The 12238-nt window shown below is 42.4% G+C and overlaps 1 protein-coding gene across 8 annotated transcripts in view; it reads left to right on the forward strand.

The window, feature by feature from the left end:
* ZNF516 (zinc finger protein 516) overlaps nucleotides 1-12238 on the forward strand; it is a 130886-nt gene that overhangs the window by 3342 nt on the left and 115306 nt on the right. For 3 of the 8 annotated variants that reach the window (XR_010323431.1, XM_064294398.1, XM_064294390.1), the window contains exon 1: nucleotides 326-431. The exons of 4 other annotated variants lie outside the window; for them this stretch is intronic. The gene's annotated coding sequence lies outside the window, so the exon portion shown is untranslated. Of the gene's footprint in view, nucleotides 1-325; nucleotides 446-12238 lie in introns of those variants that run through there. One more of the 8 variants, XM_064294391.1, reaches the window with a different exon arrangement.

Below are 12238 nucleotides of genomic sequence, written 5' to 3' on the forward strand. Positions count from 1 at the left end.
GGGGGCAGATTGGGAGGATTTACCTGCCCGCCCTCGCTCCGGGTCCCCGCCCACCCTGCCCCCTTCCCGGAGCTCCCACCGCTGGGCATCCTATCCTCCGACCCACCCCCGGCGCCCCTCTGGCCGGCCCCCCATGTCCCTTCCCACAGGCCTGGGTCAGCCCCGCCCCCTCCCCGTGGCTCCTCCCCTTCCCCCTCCTCTGTTTTCCTCCCTCCCCTCCCCTTCCCGCCCCATCCCCGGGCGGCGGCGGCGGAGGCTTGTTGCTGGCTGGCGGGGGGCGGGCCTTGGAAGGGGCGGGGGCGGGGGCCCGCTCGGCCGTGCAGTTGTCGCCCCTCCCCGCCCCCGCCCCGCCCGCGGAGGGGGGACGTCACTCGGCCGGCCTGAAACCCAAGAAGTGAAAGGGACGAGGAGTCCGCACCGCCAACTTCGCGGTAACAAAGGCGGGGTCCGTGCGGGGCGGGGGGAGGGTGGAGGAAGGGAGAGATGGGGGGCCCGGGCGGGGGGCGCAGCGTGGTCTGGGCCCGCGCAGCGGAGGCAGGTAATCTCTTTCTATTTTAAACTTCACTTTGTTCCGGCGGAGCGGGGGTGCAGAGGCGTGGCTCGGGCACTTCCATGGGTGTACACACCTGAAGGGGGCCCGGCCCCGGCCCCGGCCCCCTTCCCAGGCACCGGGCAGGGGTCCATGTCTTGGTAGTCAGCTCCCAAGCCTCGCCTACAACCAGGCCAGCTGCAGTGTGGGTGCCCGTCGAAACCAGATGTGTTTCTGGGCGTGGGGCAGAGCCCTCGGTGCGTAACAAAGGCCGGGATGTGCGGGGACCCTCCCCGGCCCTCACTGCGCCGCACTAAGCGCCCGCAGCCCAGGCATAAAGCCCATCCCGAGGGTACCGCGCGCAGGGAGTGAACTTTGTTCAGGACGGGGATCCTGGGATTGCATGGCCCCGTGCTTCTGCCATTCTGTCTCCAATGTTGATTAGAGACGATTGAAAAATTGTTAGATGTACGTTCACCATATGGCCGTGTAATAAATGCGATTAAAATATTGACCAGAACAGAACAAGGGTAGGAGTCCTCCAACACAATCTTTTCCAGACTGTTTTTTAAAAACTCTCCTATTAATGTGCTCGTGGTATTTTGGCCGATCTGAGGTACCAGGCATTCGTGATATCTGATAGAATACTCCACTACTATTTTTTTTTTTTTTAAAAAAAGCTCACTTTATCCTTGGTTTGTTGCTGCTTCATTTTCTCTTACATTCTTTGATTGTGGCATCAAAATAGCTGTGTTGTTTATCTGTTCACATCCCAGCTAGAATTTAATACACCCCACTTGGTTACTGAGTAGAATCAGAGAGGTGACCCCCCCCCTTAGCGAAATTGAGGGCTGAAGTTGAGCAGGGACCCCACCTGTGGTGCATCCGTGTGAGAGTTGGGTTACTCCTGGGAGGAGGACATCTTTGAGTTCACCAGAGTAACCACCCTGGCCATCTTGAAAGGCGTTGGAGTAAGATGAGCTCTCTGCAACTAGCTAGATGTTAAGAATCCCTTGTATTTTGGTGATTGAATTAGAATTTGGATGTGTTAAAATACTTACAAACATATCATGATCCATGTTTTTCTTAGTGTATGACTAGGACTTTGTTTTCTTAAATTTGCTAATTTGACTGTACTGAGGCTGTCAGAGCACATTAACATTCTAGAAAAATAGTAATCCCCGGGGATCTGTAATTAGGCCAACCAAAAGGAATGGACTGCCTTTCTAAAACTAAACAAAACGCCAAAGTAGCCTGCGAGGTGAGTACAGTACCCAACAATGGATAGAAAGAGTTTGGAGTTTTGCTTATTTTAATTTCTGAAGGTTTTGTTTATCAGAATAATCGTTCAGAATTTCTTAATATACTGAAATGTACTAGAACAAGAACTTTAACTTTGGCTTCCCCCCCGCCCCCGCAAAAAAAAAACAAAAAAACAAAAAAAATCAAACCCATTGCCAGTCCAGTCAGTCCATTCCAAGTTATAATAAGCCTATAGGACAGGGCAGAATTGCCTGACAGAGTTTCCAAAGCTGTAACCTTTACGGAAGCAGACTGCCACATCTTTCTCCTGAGGAGTGGCTGGTGGGTTTGAACCGCCAACCATTTGGTTAGCAGCTGAACACTTAACCACTTTGCCACCAGGGCTACTTAATTTTGGCACAGGTAACTGGTATTAATTTGCATCCCCAGTGTTAATCTCTTCGTTCTTTGTAAATAATCTTTCAAGTTGACTGGCCGACTCATTTTGAGTTTTCCAGGGACTCTCCAGTCCTGCGTTTGTAACTTTATAAGGTGTTGTCCAGACACCCAGATTGAGTGACTTGAGGGAGAGCTGCTTTGGAAAACAGATCACAATGTTAAAAGCACTTTGTGTTCCCACTTCCATAAATTAAACTTTAACGTTGTTTACCTTACTTGCTCCTACATGGACATCTGAGTTTTCTAAGTGAAGCGTTTGATGCAGAGATCCTCACCAATAGTTATGTGAAAAAGAAATGGAGACTTCTTTCCAGAATACTTTAAAGTGAAGTATACTCTAACAGATGGTTTTCAGCCTTACCAAGTAGGGCAAATGAACAATGTAACCTAGGAATTTGGTATATTTTAGTCACAGATTGTTCTGGAAAAGCCAGCGCTCAGTTTATTGGGTTGTTGTGGATTTTTATTTATTCATTTTCCAGGATACCTATTGGTCTTATTCATAATTTACCAGAAGGAATCTTTTAGAAGGAATTTCGTGGGAGTGGCTGAATGCTAACTCAAGGTTGTGTGTAGAGTTTGAACTGCATTATACCTTAATGGCACAGAAATAGGAAACTGAAATATAAGCTGATTATGTTCGGCAGGAAGGAGCTTGTCTGAACGTGTGCACTCAACTTTTTATAATATGCTTGTTCGAATTTTCGAAACATTAGGCTATTTTGTTTTTTATTCCATTTTAAACTTGGGAGAAAAAGCGTGTGTTCGTTAACTAAAAGTGGCATTTTGCTTATCAAGTAACTGGATTTCTAACTGAATAAGGCCTGACTATTAAACGTGTAGAGGAAAGAAATTCCTCATTGGTTTTTCATGGTCAAATTTCTTTGGACATCTCTGAACTTTCTCTGCGATAGACGTGGATTTAAGCATAAGTATTATAACTAATGGAAGAAAGGAGGAGGGGAGAGCAAAAAGTTAAATATATTTGATTCAGTGTCTGCATTTATACATATTTGAATTTAGAAGTAACATTACTTTTTCAAAAGTAGGCATCTTACATGTTGTGAATGTTTATACATTTCAGGACTCGGATAAAACTATGATGAACACAGTATGTTCTTTCAAAACAATGCATCTCTTTGCTGCCCTAATGCCTCCTCAAAAGTCCTAGAAGTTGTGGGAAAATTTTAATTATGTCCATTAAGTCTCCTCTTCCTGAATGTGGTCCCAGGACCGCCCCCCCCCGCCCCCAGGGTCTTCCCTAACTCATTGGCACATGTGACTGTATTCACATTGTTCCCTGACTGGCATCCGGCGAATAGACCTTCCCTTGGCTTGCTCACCATTTGACACCTTTGACCTTCCTTTCAAGAATTGTGGATGTCTTAGCAGGAAGAATTAATTTCATGACTGTGTTTATGGCTCAGAGCCTTGAGAGGGAGCCTTAGTCTGTTGTTAGGAAACCGAATCTCGTTTGGATTTACATTTTCCAGTGTATTGCTTCTGTTACTGGGTGTTCAGTCAGGACGTGGATTTGCTCCAACGAGGTGGTGGTAGAACACTCCTCCAGCTGTGGTTTGGAGATGGGTAGTTAACCTAGAGATTCTAGGTGGCTGGTGGAAGTAGGCCTACAGGCGTTTGGGAAGTTATTTGGCTGTTGTTGAGTGTTGTGGCTGTTGTTGGGGTGCTGTGTTTGGCTTTGAGCTCACTGGTAGTATGAGCTAACTGGTATGACCGTGACCCCCTTCTCCCTCCTCTCCTGCCCCTGGTGCTTTCTTACCCCTGACCTTTCCATCCCAGTGGCCAAAAGTCTAGTGGCAGCAGCAGCCCATATGAAGGGCTTGAATGTGTGCAGATCACAGAAGGGACAGCGATTTTCAGATCCCAGCCTGGGCCTTGGTTCTGTCTGCTCCCAGGAACCAGTGAGGGTGGGGGTGGGGAGGCCTGCTGACGTTGACAGAAGGGTGACCTCTGCCCTCAGCGAGTTAAGATCACTAACTCCACTTCTACCACCAGAGAGGGGATGGGTGAGGACGTGATTTATTGAGGGGGGGGGAATCTCTTTATCAGTGGACCCTAGCTAAGGATATCTTAACATTTTTAGGAATATTGGCAAGTTGGCACAAGGAATCACATCAACAGTGCATATTCATGAGGAATTTGTTAACAAAATAAACCTTATGGGAAGAGTAAAGTAATTGTTTACTATGAATTGGACATGTCTCATGCAATTCTTTAAAAAAAGCATCTTTCTTTTAAAATCTCCTTGGGAAGAGGACTGTTTTGGGGGTGTGGCTTAAATCGCTGTAGGGAGAATACATTTACAGGGGCTGTAGATGCATCCTTTATGTTTTCAATCTGTGTTCTCTGCAGAGGTACATTAAGCGTATGTTTTGGATGGACTGGTGGAAACAGCAGTTGCAACTGTCCGTTTTGTGTATTCTTTATCCCCTCATCTGGCTGCACCCGTCTCAACAGCTGAAGCCTTTCTTTCCAAAGCGAGAGCTGTCATATTTATGCCCAGAAGGAAATGTTTTCCAGCGCCATACATTCGAATTGTAAAGGAGTGTGCTTTTATGGCTCTCAACATTCCTTAAAAGTAGTTTTTTTGGGGGGGTAGGGTGGGGGGAGGGACCTGGCATTTACTCTTCAATTCAAATGGTACTGAAAATTACAAAGCGTGAGTAATTATGAATGCCACTATTTTTAGAAAGCAAACGTGTAAATATATGTAAGGAGTAGAACAATGCACAGGAGAATGGCAAAAGTAAATCACGTAAAAACCAATTGCATCAGGTTTAGATACATTACATTGTACGTTTCTTTTCTTTCTCTTCCTGTCTTGTTTTTGGGGTCAGGAATTTAATCAAGCCATGACGTTCTCAAAAATTATGTCGAGATATGTATTATATATGATTGTGAAATTCAGACAGTCCCTCCACTGCTTGAGTGGTGAAAATAGGGTGAGATAGGAATATATTTTGTTATTTTCCCGACAGAATTAATCTGGTATGTTTTATTCCTTCACAAACAGGTAGACTTGTCTCTCACGGTTTCGTGCACTGCAGGGAATTGCTGATGTCAGCTCAGCCTCCTGGATACAGCTGTCCTGTTTTTTTTTTTTTTTGCTCATTTAGAAGATGGTGTGCATAGACGAACATGTGGTGTCAGCTTTCAGAACAACTTAAAGGGGCACTTTTGAAAATCAAGGCTCTCTGTTAAAATTTGGTAATTTGTCCTCAGGTCTCAGAATTTACATTTTTTCGGCCTGATCATTTTTTAACACTTAAAAAAACAAAAAAAACAACAAAAAAAACCCCCTCTAATCTGCGCTTCTTACCATGTGAAAGAAACCATGTGAAAGACAGAGACATTTGTTTAGGAATTTTTGTTCTTTGTTTCAGAAAGGGCAACATGTGTCTGTCTCCGCCATCTGGTACTATTTAACCTATATTGCATGAGCTGACTAGGAACTGTGTTTAGGCATTGATTTATTTCAGCATTTGAGAATGTTCTTTGAAATTTAGTACAGTAAACGATGCCTTGAACTGGGCAGGCGAGCTGTTTGTGGCTTTAGCAGTTTTGTTGTTCAGTTGGTATTTTAAGGGCCAGGAACTAGTTTCACTTTTTTTCTTGAGATGATTTTTGTGGGAACTAGTTTGACATTAAAAATTGAGGCATTGAGTTTATTCAGCAAAACTCATTATGGGGCTGAATGGGGGTAGTTAAAACTTCTGCAGGCTCCAAATAAGGTAGCGTTGGGTTGGCCAAAAAGGGTCATGCAGTGTCTCATTCCTAATTATTCCCGTGATTTTAACCTAGATCTATTTTTTTTTTTCTTTTAAAGACTGAGCTTTTTTTTTTTTTTTAATGGATAGATGAATCACCAAACAGAGGGACAGTCCTATCTCATAGTTTCCCTACATTCTTGTGGTTCTACTCTGGAATTATCTGCCAGCAGAACTGTGATGTTTTGCTTTAAGGATTCCTTTTGTTTACACGAGCTGGTTTTGAATTTTTGGACAGACCTGTATTTAATTCACAAAGATCGCTTCTTATGCCGTGGCCTGGGAATTCATTAATGTCGACCATCGTGGATGGAATTTCCTTCCATTCTTAACATCTTGTATGGCTGCGGAGTTGCCCCCCTAAAGCTAATCCATCTCTAGATATCTCCCTCTGGTTAAATCCATCTCATTAGCTTTAATCATACTGTTCTTCTTGTTTTAAGGAAAGAAGGAAACAAATTTATACTCATTTATATGCATACCTCCGAAGAAAAGCATATTGGGTTGGAAAGGTGGGCCTGGTTCTCTCTCGTGGAATTTGAGCTTGGAAGTGAATGCGTCTGTGGTGTTGCATAACTTATATTGACATTATCAGTGACATGAAGAGAACGTCTTTATGCTACTTTGAAAAAATATCATCATTCACGTTGATAATCATATTCCCACCAGATTTAGATTAATCATATCAAAGCTTTCCACGTCTTTAGCATGACCATTAGCATAATGATGATAATTTGTCCCTTTTTAGTAACACCAAGCATCATTTAAATTAGTGTTATTGTGACGAGCAGGGTACACCCCAGGTGTTAAAGTGGCTTCCTTATTTCAAAAGTGGTTTCTTATTTTTTGAAATAAGACATGAGGAAGAGGATCACATTTCTAGAACCGCTTAAAAAACATAACTCTTGATAAGTAAATTTCTAATGGCCTGTAAAACTACTTGCTGTATCAGTCTAAACTTGGGGACAATTCTGTACGGAATCCAGAGGGACTAGGGGTTTAGTGGTAGGATTAAAATTAGCCTCCGTAAACTACCCTGGTGACAGAAAGGCAGACTCTGTTAATGATTTCATTGGAAAATTGGCTTATCAGTTATTTTCTAGGTTGATTAAAGATTATGAATTGCTCGGAAGTTTAGAAAAGTCAGGTCAATTTTCCTAATATGTACACATTTTTAAGTGTCTTTACTTATTGGTTAAAAAGAAGTTAACTGCTGTTAGAATTTGGGATTTTATATGCATAGAGACTATTTACAATCCATTTTTCTTGTTTAGCTGTAAATGTTAAGGTGGCAGTTTAGAGTGTGTATTTTATGCCATCATTAAATTAGGTCTTCCAACTGTCCAAGGGAATATTAGACCATTTTAGAAAGTGCATTAAATCTTTTGGGCCACAAAGGCACCGTTTAGATGCACAGAAAGTGGTAGTTTAACCAAACAGTGTCATCTTGCTCAGAAGGAGGGTTATTGTGGCTCGTTAGTCCAGACTATGGTTTTTATTTACAGTTGGGAGAGTTAAGTCGGTTTGATATGATGCCCATGAAAAAAAGCATTTACTTGCATGATGATTTACATTTCCTTGTAAATATACATTTTTTATATTTGGGCTTATTTTAGAAGGTTCACACTGAGAATCAAATGTGTTATGACTGGCAGAAATGGTAGGTGACTCTTAGGTGAATCCTGACACATTCCAGATACTGAAATGTAGAAAGATCTAGTAACGTGGGTGAGGCCACCAAGATGGAAGAGCTCAGACCCATGCTTCTTGACTCTGAGTTGCATCTTCATTCCAATATGCCACGCTGAGTGCACAAAGTAAGGTGGAAGTCCACTTCCCTAATGGCCTTGGGAAAACTCTGTCATGCTGACCTGGAGAACGAACGGTCAGTCATTTTGGACAGTTTCAGCGAGCTCACTTCTGTTTCACTTTGTCATGATGCTGGGATCTTAGTTCAAGGAGGAGAAAAATGCTGACCAGGTTTTTACCTCTCTCAAAAGGGATGTCAGGTTAATGTGAGAACTTGACTTGTCACTATACTGCCCACTGCTGCATTGCAGAACTAGGCCTGGGGGGGAAGCCAGAAAGCCCACTCTCCAAAGTCCAGGCACCTTTTTTGCAGACTCCCAGCATGTGGGTACCAGAATGGAGATTTTCTTGGGAAAACCCAGTGGAACCCTCAATACAAATACCAACTTTACAAAAACAAAAACAAAAACAAAAAAAACCCAAAAAACCAAACCCACTGCCATAGAGTCGATTCCAATTCATAGTGACCCTGTAGGACAGAGTAGAACTGCCCCATAGAGTTTCCAAGGAGCACCTGGTGGATTTGAACTGCCGACCTCTTGGTTAGCAGCCGTAACACTTAACCACTACGCTACCAGGGTTTCCACCAACTTTAATAAGAGGGTAAATCCAGAAAGTAAATGATCAGCATGTGATAGAAAGTCCCAAGGGCAAAAGTCACCCAAAAATCTTCGGGCGAGGAAGCAGGAGAGTCAGGGATGATTTTGAGAGCAGCCTTTCATCATTGTCGTCTAATTTCAGTCACATATAATAGCGTGTGGGAGGGACGGAGGAGAGCCAGCCTCCCTGCATAAGTCAGTTCCCCCAGTGAATGGAGCCCATGGTGTGATGACCTAAAGATGCTGGAGAGAAGATGGGTTTGGGAGGAAGCTCCCAACAGGAGTAGGTCGAAATGGAGACTGGTCTACAAGTTTTGGGGACTTTTTATAAGCAGCATCTTTGGTGCAGGCAGTTGAGATGCCAGCTAAGAAAAGAAGCAGTTGGGGAGAGGAGCAAGCCCGGCGAGGTTTCTCTCTGAAGGTAATCAGGAGTGGTGGCAGAACAACCTTGACAACACAACCCCAGTGGACTGCTGGTGTGTATCTTGTCTGTTCCTGGTTGCTATATGGATGCTTACGGATTATTAACTAGCACATGGAGAAGGCTCCAGTTCCTCTGCCTGCTCCCAGTAAAATCGGGAGCTGGGCCAGGGCACAATGAGTTGGGGTTTTTTTTTTCCCTTGGGCAAGAGCCATTTAGGAAACTTAGCTCCCCTGCATTCTCAATGTGAGCAAAGGCAGCCAGCATTCTAGGTTTTCTCTTAAGGGGAAGAATCGGTAAATTAAGACCCGCATTTAGAATGTATTTTCCTTTTTCTGAAGAAGATAACACTAGCTACTTTTTGATTTACCTAAACCTATATTCGAGGTCACTTTGTAGCTTTTCTAGATGATTCTCAAAATATGTTTTAACCGTTGTAAACTAAGAATTGGACCGACTGATTTAAATCAGTTAATGGCTTTAAGGACTTCATGCTGGATGCCCTCCTGTGAAAGAGACTCTTTCTAGGCTTGTTTGCGTGCCTGTACTGGAAATGTTATTATTTGTATGTCGGCAGTAACAGTTTGTTTATACCCATCTCGTTCCATCAAGGTCATGAGATACATTTCAGGTCACACATTCAATATATAGCAAAATACAAATAAAAAGAAGAGGGATGTAGAATAAAAGGTCATGATAAGGGGAAATATAAAACCCCATATGCAGGTCTTAGGGTGCTGTCCAGTTGGTATGTCTGAATCACCATTGAGATTCTGAGTTTTCGGGTAACTAAAAAAGTGAAATGTGGCCTTTTTTTAATGTGTTGAAATGACTGTAAGGACAAACATCAATTCTGCAGTGAAAGGAAAGCTTTTTTTTTTTATTTTTAATTTTAAGCAGTTAGCACTTAAACTTTTCACGTTGATTTTTATATAGGCTATGTATTTTTTTTGGAAACCCTGGTGGCGCAGTGGTTAAATGCTACAGCTGCTAACCAAAAGGTCGGCAGTTTGAATCTGCCAGGTGCTCCTTGGAAACTCTATGGGGCAGTTCTACTCTGTCTATAGGGTCGCTATGGGTCGGAATCGACTCGACAGCAGTGGGTTTTTTATGTATTTTTTATATGGACAGTGCCGTCAATAGCACTCTTCAGGTAAATGCCATAATGGCTTTGGAAGGGCTTCTCCTTTGATACAAAAAGCCAACGGCTGAAGAGCAAAATACCACACATGGAAAGATATTTTTTGTTACCATGACAATGTAATCCCAATATACGCATGTCCGTGCCTCTGTAGAGCAGCGAGGGTATTGGACTTTGTTGCTTCCTGTTATGTTAGTAGAAGCTTTATTTTTGTTGCTAATGATTGTTACAAACTTGAATCAGATTCGGTAAATGCCTGAATGACCAGGTCCCCAAATAAACAGCTGGGTAACTGCTCTGTTAAGGCCCATTTCCTTTTAGCAAACACTTATCAAGGGCTTGCTGTGAACGGGCGTTTTTCTAAGTTCCTTATATATATTATTTAATATTCATAAGAGTCTTCATAATATTTGGTATGTCTGAGTCCATTGTTATGGCTGTTGTGTCCCTCCATCTCATTAAGGGTTTCCCTCATTTTTGCTGACCCTCTGCTTTACCAGCATGTCCTTTTCTAGTGATTGGTCTTTCCTGATAATGTGTCCAAAGTAAGCAAGCTGAAGTCTTGCCATCCTCGCTTCTAAGCAACATTCAGGTTGTATTTCTTTTAAGACTGATTTGTTTGTTTTTCTGGCACTCCATGGTATATTCAGAATTCTTTCCCAACATCATAGTTCAAATGCATTAATTCTTTTTTTAATGTAATTTTATTTTGTGGTTCTCGTTGAGAATATACACAGCAAAACATACACCTATTCAATAGTTTTTACGTGTATAACTCAGTTACGTTGATTACATTCTTTGAGTAGTGTAGCCATTCTCACCCTTTTTTTCTGAGTTGTTCCTGCTCCATTAACATAAATTCACTGGCCCCTAAGGTTCCTATCCAGCCTTTCGAGTTGCTGTTGTCAGTTTCATTCTATATAGATAGTTCTTAAAAGTATGTAATGCTCAAAGCAGACTTTTTTTTTTTTTTTACTAGTTAAGCTAAACAGTTGTTTGGTTTTAAGGAGAATTCAGGGGATCTTTTGGGTTTAAGGTTTAAAAATTATCTCAGGGCAGTAGTTTCAGGGGTTCATCCAACCTTCATGGCTCCAGAAGTCTGGAGTCCCTGAGAATTTTAAGTCCTGTTCTGCATTTTCCCACTTTTGATCAAGATTCTGCTGTGGACTCTTTGATCAAAATGTTTAGTAATGGTAGCCAGGCACCATCCAGTTCTGATCTCATGGCAAGGGAGACAGTTGTTCGTGGAGGCAATTAACCACACATTCTGTATCCTCCTGTTATTACTGACTCTTCTACTTCTTCTGCAGTTCAGGATGAATAGAGACCACTTGTGCCTTGGATGGCCCCTGGCAAGCTTTTAAGACCCTAGGCACTACACATCAAATTAGGTGGTAGAACAGAGGGAGGCCCTAAACATGTTATTAGGCCAGTTAACTGGGATGTCCCACAAAACCATTCCCCTAAACTTCAAAGCCAAGAAACCAAATCTCGTGAGGTTTTTGATTGTACATAATCAGCTTCAGCAGCTACTCTTTTTTGTCATTGTTGTAAATTTATCCATCACACAACTTTTGCCAGTTCAACTTTTTATAGGTGTACAACTTATTGACAGGAATTACAATAATTGGCTGTGCAACCCTACTCTTAATGCAATATTTCTATCACCATTAATCCCCCTTTTCTTCTCCCTTCTGCCCCCAGTAACCACTAAAAAACTTTGTTCTCTATACATTTGTCTTTTGTCATGTTCTTATGTAAGTGAGGTCATGCAATATCTGTTCTTTTGTGATTGACTTATTTCACTCAGCATAGTATCTTCCAGCTCCAGCCATATTGTAGTATGTATCTAGTCAAGGTTGTATCGTTTTACCATACTTACTCATTCTGTATGCTGAGCAAATAATCTGAGAAGCTGGACTATATGAAGAAGAATGTGGCATCAGAGTTGGAGGAAGACTCATTAACAATCTGTGTTATGCAGATGGCACAACCTTGCTTGCTGAAAGTAAAGAGGACTTGATGCACTCATTGATGAAAATCAAAGACCACAGCCTTCAGTATGGATTACACCTCAACATAAAGAAAACAAAAATCCTCACCACTGAACCAATAAGCAACATCGTGATAAACAGAGAAAATACTGGTGTTGTCAAGGATTTAATTTTACTTGAATCCACAATCAACGCCCATGGAAGCAGCAGTCAAGAAATCAAAGGACACGTTACATTGGACAAATCTACTGCAAAA

This window comes from Loxodonta africana, chromosome 11, assembly GCF_030014295.1.
Source record: "Loxodonta africana isolate mLoxAfr1 chromosome 11, mLoxAfr1.hap2, whole genome shotgun sequence".
Taxonomy (NCBI): domain Eukaryota; kingdom Metazoa; phylum Chordata; class Mammalia; order Proboscidea; family Elephantidae; genus Loxodonta; species Loxodonta africana.